The sequence below is a fragment of the Mirounga leonina genome, unplaced genomic scaffold (assembly GCF_011800145.1).
Source record: "Mirounga leonina isolate KUSES-001 unplaced genomic scaffold, KU_Mleo_1.0 Mir_170, whole genome shotgun sequence".
Classification (NCBI taxonomy): Eukaryota; Metazoa; Chordata; class Mammalia; order Carnivora; family Phocidae; genus Mirounga; species Mirounga leonina.
The window spans coordinates 30788762-30796985 of record NW_023270433.1 but is presented as its reverse complement, the minus strand read 5'-3'; positions in this window follow the sequence as shown (position 1 = coordinate 30796985).

Here is an 8224-nt window from a genome sequence, read left to right as displayed (position 1 = left end):
GATATCTCAGACACAGTGAAGTTTGAAAATGTGAACTCAGGCAATCCATTGAGACTTAGATATTTCATCTATAAAATGGAGATAGGCCACTATATAGACCTCACAAGAAATATCAAATAGAAGACTATATTAAGTGTCTAGTTCAGTGCCTGGCTCATTGACTCTCGATAAGGATATTCAACAAATGGTAATTAGTTCTTATTTTTATGTTAGAATCAGCCACTCTTAAAGTGCTATGCAAACGCTAGTTGTAATTATTTTTAGCATTATTTCATGGGCTCCTCATTGAACTTACCCAGGTAGTCAGGTAGGCTTTCACTATATGAGAAAAGACCCCAAACAACTGAAGACATGGCAGAACTTTGAGGGTTGTAGAGCGCAGAGTTTCTTTAAGATTATTGGGGCTTGGGGCACCTGAGTGTCTCAGTCGTTAAGCACTAAGCGTCTGTCTTTGGCTCAGGTCCTGATCCCAGCGTCCTGGGATCGAGCTCCGCAGGAAGCCTGCTTTTCCCTCTCCCACTCCCCCTGCTTGTGTTCCCACTCTCGCTGTGTCTCTCTCTGTCAAATAAATCAATAAAATCTTTAAAAAAAAAAAAAAAGAATATTGGGGCTTAAGTGTTAATAATTGTTTCCAACTTTCCCTCCAAAAACCTTTTCCATGTTGGCATACTATTTGATTAGTTGTAATTCTTCCAGATAAATTGGAGTTGGCTCAGAAGCCAAAAGAAACAGGAAAATTTGATCATTCTTATGATACTCTAAGATTTCAAGTGTCACCTTGTCAGAAAGGAAAGGGATATGGAGATAAAAAGAAAACTTCTATTTGTTCTTAAAGACTGAATGAGGTACCACCAAACAATGGAATGCTATAAATCCTATGGAAATGGTATAGATTCAAATCTATATTATTATCCAATCCAAATTTATTGATATAAAAAAATGATAAACACAGCAGTATGTATGTATGTCATTTTGATTTTTTAAAAAAGAATAAGGCTTATTTACATGTCTCCACATAGAAAAAAGTCTGGAGGTACACACCAAATTGTTAACAGGATTTATTTCTCTGTGAAATAATTATGATACTAATCCAAAGATTAGTCAGTAGTTTCTAGATTTTATCCAATGACTATATATGATTGGCATAATAAGCATTTAGGAAAGAGAGAATGCGTCCACAAGTCCTACAAGGAATAAGTAAATCTGAGGAAGCCCTCAGGCAATAGTTCTCGATCTTGGCCGCATATTAGTATCACCTGGGGAGTTTTTTAAACATCTCAGTTGCCAGGCTGCCCCCAAGACCAATTAAATAAAAGTCTTTGGGGCTAAAACCCAGGTTTCAGTATTTTTTAAAGCTCCCCAGGTGTTTTCTACATGGAGTCAAGGTTGAGGACTCTGCCTCAGGTGACTTTCTTCTGCATTTCCTTGCTCTTGGTAGGCCCCTAGGGCCCTGGCTTAGGGTGGAGGGGGCCTGGACCCATCCCCACAGCAAAGCTAGTCTACCAGGAGGGACCTCAGTGCTACTTGGTTTTATTTACTTGCAGTTTTATTAAAACTTCAGAATAATTTTGAAATGGAGCAGAGCTAGAAATGACTTCAGCCACTGGATGGATGTAGGGAGCAGCAGTGGAAAGAGGATATGAGTTAGAATATCTGGGTTTCTTGTGAGGTGCACGGTCTAACAGCTATGTGATCTTCGACAAGTGACTTTTCTCTTAGCCTCAGATTCCTCATAGCTCTGCCTCTCTGGGTTGCTACTTTAGGATTAAGTGAACTAAAACCCATTAAGAGTTCTGTAAAATGTAAAATACTATAAGTGTATTATTATTTTTATTATTTTGTAGCTAATAATATGAAGAACATACTCAGGGAAAGATGAGGAAGACACGAGAAAGGTTGACTTACTCTTCCTTGGAAGACCTGGGCCCCTGGATGGACAAGGAGACCTAAATTCAAAGACAATTAAATAGGGGGTAAATCCATGGACTGAAATTAAAAGCACTTGACAGGCCAAACATGAAACATTTCTTTCTGAGAAATCCAGAGAAGAGACTCTGAGAAAGATCTTCCCTTTGCTTTTCTGATGACTTCCAGGAATTTATCCCAAAGTGGTGATGTCCCTGAATAAATAGGTTTTCTTCTCATAATTAAGCCAGAGGTTCTGGGAATGGGCTGACACAAGACTGAATTCATTACTGAGATTGCTCACAATTTAATTCAGGTCCCAAGGAGGTGGTCCCTATGTGTCACCAGAAAAGAGTCCTTGCATCTAGGCAACAGTCTACATATGTCTCTACACTGACTTTTTCTTTTCCTCTGGACTTAATCTATTCTCTGAAAAATAATAGGCCCTGGAAGGAACTTTACTGAAACACTGTCTATGGGAGGAGCTCAGCAGTAGATGAGGCCATTTGAGATATCATTCGACATCAGTAGTGACTAGAGGAAGTTGAGAGTCCCTTAAGAGTAGGGACTTTGGGGCGCCTGGGTGGCTCAGTTGGTTAAGCGACTGCCTTCGGCTCAGGTCATGATCCTGGAGTCCCGGGATCGAGTTCCGCATCGGGCTTCCTGCTCGGCGGGGAATCTGCTTCTCCCTCTGACCCTCCTCCCTCTCATGCTCTCTGTCTCTCATTCTCTCTCTCTCAAATAAATAAATAAATAAATAAATCTTTAAAAAAAAAAAAAAGAATAGGGACTTTGTATTCCCTGCAAGTCACATAGCACAGGACCTAGGAAAAGTATACAATGAATCAATGCCTTGGAAACTTCTCCTGCAGTTTCCTAGCAGTATCCTCCTTTTCCTGCAGTTTCCTCCACAGTTCCTGACCATGGTAAAAAGTTAATAATTATTTATGGAATGAATAACATTTCCACCACATCTAACACACTGAAAATGTCCACTGTTGTGTAAGCATGTTTTCCTTTTGTCCACCTTAGCCCACTACTGGCTGCAGCCTCTCATAACTGGATTTATTACCCCACATTTTCAGGGTTAATGTGGATCTACACTGAAGAGAAACCCTAGCATGTAGATGGTACATTCTAGTTGTGTAATTTAATTAGATCTTCACAACTTCGAGAAGAATGACTACTGTAGTAATCCAAGCAAAAGATAAAGGAAACCCAAACAAGGAGAGTGCCCGTTGGAGGGAGAAAAGTGAGAAGATTTCAAACCAGGTGTCTGGCTTGGACACCTGAGTGGATGATGGTGCTCTTCACTGAGGTATGAAGGAAGTATAGTTTTGAAGGGAAATATGATAAGTTTAGTTATGGACATGCTGACTTATAGGTCCCTGTCTATCATCCAGGTGGTGGTGTTGAGTAGACCACTGGGTATGCAGATATGAAACTCAGAGGAGACATCTGGATAGATATATTCTTGAGCACCATCAACATATAATAGTAATAGAAATCCAGCAAGAATGAGTATAGGGAGAACAGTGAAAGCAGCTTTAGGGAGAAGGATGTGCCAGAGCAGTAGCAGAGAATTGAGGAGAATGGTAAAAATGGACATAGCCAGCAGTAAAGAAGAGGGGTTAGTGTGGAAGGGGACATGAGGTCAGGGCAGAGATTTTTGAAGATGGCAAAGACATGTTTAAATGCCAATGGGAAAGAAAAAGATGGCCCCACTAAGCACCTCTGTATCTGTCCGTCACCACACCTGAGCCCAATAACCCTCAGAGAGTATTGGTCACTGCTTTACTTCTGCCTTTGAACCTACGTTCTTCTCTTAGGCAAGTCTAACTCAGAATCATACTAAAAGTGGAATTCTAGGAAATACAGTTCTCAGTTTATCCAAGTTGACATATCACAATCCAGCACAATCCCATCAACTTGGTATCCACACACACTTCTTTAACCATATTTAATTTCCAAATAAAAACAGCAACAAGACCATGCTTTTGTATAACATGACTAAATTGTCATTCATACAAATGAAAACTTGTTAACCTTCTCCTAATAAAAGGGTACACAAAAGTCTACTTCATCTATCCCGAAGAGAAAGTTTTGCCACCCATCCAGCACTAAACTGAGCCTTGAAAAAGCTATTACATAATTCAACCAGCTCAGTTGCTTCCAAGGTGATAGGAAGACTAGTACTGCATTCATTCTCTGTAAAATGAGTTTCCTGGTCAGAACCAAGGCTGATGGGATACCATTATGGTGAATAAAGCATTCTGTAAGTCCATAGATGAGTGGTTTTGGATGAAACACTGCAGGAAGGGAAGGCAAATCCATATCCAAAATAAATATTCTAGTAAGAACAATGCATTTCTCTTCTATGGTGGAAATGGTCCAATGTAATCAGCCTGATGCCAGGTGACCTGAGAAATAGTGCCATATCCCCAGTTGGTATTGGTCTTTGTTGTTGGCAGTTGAGGACTCAGGAATGGAAATAACCATACTGGCATTGGTGAGAGAAAGTCCACGTTGCTGGATGACCTCTACCCCTGCAACTATGACCACTTTATTTATGAGAGCACTGAGCGAGGACAGAAGTGACTGGGAAAAGATGCTTACTGACATCCATAAGAAGGGTCATCTTGTCTACTTGATTATTAAGATCCGCCTCTGGTAAGCTTGGCCTTCGGTGAGCATTCATCTGGGACACACATATCATATTCTGAGTTCATTCAAAGAGGTCTATCCTCTTATCCCTTCTCCAAAACTCATTGCCTCTGATTCTTCCAACATCTTCCTTCCAAGTCCATAACCAATCAACCAGACTGATAGCCTTTGCTCATGAATTAATGCAGATCCATACCTCTGGTCTTTTTTTTTTTTTTTTTTTTCCTTCCAGGCAAATTAATCAACCAGGTACACTGTTTGGCCCACTGAGAGAATTTCTCTTCAACACTGTCCTTCGCGGCCACACCGGAGGGGGGCTGTGGTGCTGCGGACACACGACTTCAGCTTCTGCTCGCATTTTTGCTAGAAATATCTGTAAGCCCAACCCCTTATTTTCCTTCCTCAATCAACTGATCCTAAAAAACACCCCCATGAGGCCATAGATGCACATTGAGAGAGGAGAGACAATGTAGCAAAAGTGGGTTTCTCGGAAATCTGGGCCACTTGCTGATGAAATTTCTTATGTCTCCGGGACCTGCTTGAGCCTCCTCTCTTACATAAAACTCCCACCTGATGATACTGTGCACACCCAACATTATAGCTTATTGGGTCCGACATCACTTATCCTGTGATGAGCAGCTCAGGAGGCATGGTGTCCCATGGTTACGTGCTTAGTCTCCAGTAGGGCCTGGAACTATGCCAGAAGCTGTTTCTCAAAAAAATAGTAATTGGGGGAAGATGACATAACTTTGTTTCAAAATCTCTAAAGATCTGTGCTATGATTCACCCACAAAGCCTTGCCAAATGCTCCACAATGCATCTCTATCTGTCAAGACACTTCCAGAACCTTTGGATCTGCTGAGTCGGACAACTGCTTCTGGTGGTCTTTACTAATGGGCATCGAGAGAAAAGCACTTGCCAAATCCAGAGCTGCCAGAGTGTATGTTGTTTTGGTTCAGCAAAGAAACCACATCTGGAACTGTAGCCGGGCAAGCAGTTAGAAAGAAGAGCTCTTGGCCGAGTGGAGGAGAGTAAGGGCAAGCTACAACTCGCTGCGAACCTATGCATCTGTCTATTACCACATCCGACTACTAGGACCTTCAGAGAATAACGGCTGCATCTCTGCTTCCACCTTCAATATTTGCGCAAGTTTCTCTTTAGGCTGACTCTACCCATGAGTCACAGAGTAAAGGGAATTCTGGGGTACGATTCCCAGCTTAATCAAGTTGACCCAGCATAATCCAGGACACTGGGTTTTATTATTGTTCTTATTTTTTACTCTTTAGCATGTATATTCTTTTGCATGTGTGGTTTAGTTCATAATTTTAAAAAAGGATGTTAAAACCACTTTAAAAATTGATGTATAGAAGCTCTTGTTACAGAGATATTTGTAAAAAAAATCACTTGTGACTGAGAAAAATTACATTTTGTTGTACACCACACTCTTCCCTCTCCTACAGAAGAGATTCCTTTTCGGAGTGCTGAGATGAGTCTAAGGGTGCAAATTGGAGAGGGAACTGTGAGATGGGGGTGAGGTGCCAGTTTGGGAGGAGAGGCTGAAGAATTTAGAACAATTCTGGAGGGGGTGGGGAAGATTTTGAAGAGTAAAGAAAATTGCTGTCCACGATGGAAAATTGGGAAAGGAACAGAGATCTTGGAAGGGGATTTTAAGGTTTAAAATATGATTTTGCAACACAAATCCTCTCCCCTTAATGCATGGAATTCTCAGCAAAATATCTATTTCTCATCCATGCATGGAAGAGGTAGATCTATAGTGGGGCTATGTCAAAATGCTGAGTGCAATCTCAGTAGCAGGTCTCAGGCCAGAGCTTTGGCTGCTCTCAGGGAGTCTGCTACACTCCTGTTATATTGGTAAAAAAACCAATGCGAAACACTGTTACTAAATTGCTGCAAGCAGTTTTCTGCCCTGCAAGAAGACACTTTGAGGCAGATTGTCCTTTTTTTCAGGGGATAAAGCCCTGAATTGGCCCTTTAGTTACTCAAACATAAAACAAGTTTCCACTTATTGTTCTTGGGAAGATCTGTGATGTAACCTGAATGCAGATATTTTAGCCAAAAAAGCCAAGTGACTGTGGTATAATATAAATTGTCTTGGCTAGCTTTTAGCAGCCAAAATTATGCATCTACAGACTTTGTTGCTTCTTTGGGAGAAATGTTTATTTTCTCTGTATAGAATTAAACTGGATGTTCCTTACCTAGAAGCAGGTGCTTATTCTTGTAGAGATATCTGTGCCTTTATGTGCAGAAAGAGGAAGCTGTGAGGAAGAGAAAAGCAGGAGGGACGTGTAAACAAGATCTTCACCTCACCCCGGAATAGTCTTTTGAGTTGGGCTCGGTTTGGTGCATGCCAGTTGTTTAATCTCCTGTACCTGGGACATGTGGTTAAGAGCATGGACTCTGGAGTTAGACCACTTCATCTGAATCTTCCCTCCCATTTATAGGGTGTGTTGCCTTGAACAAATTACCTAACTTCTCTGTTCTTCATTTTCTTTATTATAAAATGGGAGGGATGATAGTTGTTACTCTATAAAGTTGTCGAGATGGGGGCGCCCGGGTGGCTCAGTTGGTTAAGCGACTGCCTTCAGCTCAGGTCATGATCCTGGAGTCCCGGGATCCAGTCCCGCATCGGGCTCCCTGCTCAGCGGGGAGTCTGCTTCTCCCTCTGACCCTCCCCCCTCTCATGTGCTCTCCCTATCTCATTCTCTCTCTCAAATAAAATAAAATCTTTTAAAAAATTAAAAAAATAAAAAATAAAATTGTCGAGATGATTGAAAGAAGTGTCTAGAGGGTTTAGCACAATGCTTGGCATATGGTAATGACACAATACATTTCAGAATCATCAAGGAAATGCTGACATCGGGCCATCAATGATATCATTGCCTAGCAGGAACCAGCAGGTGAGACCACTTCAGAGTCGGTTGGAGTCTCTTCAGAAGGATAATTCCCACTGCCACTCAACCCAAGAAACTGTGGATTACAGGGGTAGATGATGGAACGAGAAACCAAGAATAGACAATGTGAGAAATGAGTCAGAAATGAGTGAGGCAGAAATATTTACGATGAAGTCCCAGATCTCCTGGAAGAAATAGAGAAACTGCATCTGAAATTAAAGAGGAGGCTTCTGAGACGCCAGAGACAAGACTCTGAAAACCAGAAGAAATAAAGCCTGCTCCAGCGCTGGTTAAGGGAGACATCGCAGGATGACAAGCAACTTAACATATGAGACAGAGGAGGGCTGGGATCTACCCTCATCTCGGGGGACTTGCTCACCGTTTGTAAGGAACACACTGAATAGGTTACTGTTTCTATCAGCATCGCTGTGTAACAACTTCCTCCTTCTCCCCGCCCCGCCTCGCCTCGCCTCCGCCTCCGCCTCCGCCACCCCACACGCAAATTTAGCGGCAGAAAACAGCAATTATATTATACTCGTGGCATCTGTGGGTCAGGAATTTGACAGCGCACAGCAGGGAGGCTTGTTTCTGCTCTCTGACATCTGGGGCCTCATCTAGGAGTCTGGAATCATCTGGAGGTATCTTCACAGTTGATGCTGGACGTGGCTGCGACCTCATTAGGGCTGTCCGCTGGAAAAAGTACACGTGACCTCCCCATGCGGTATCTCTGCAGGAGATAGCTT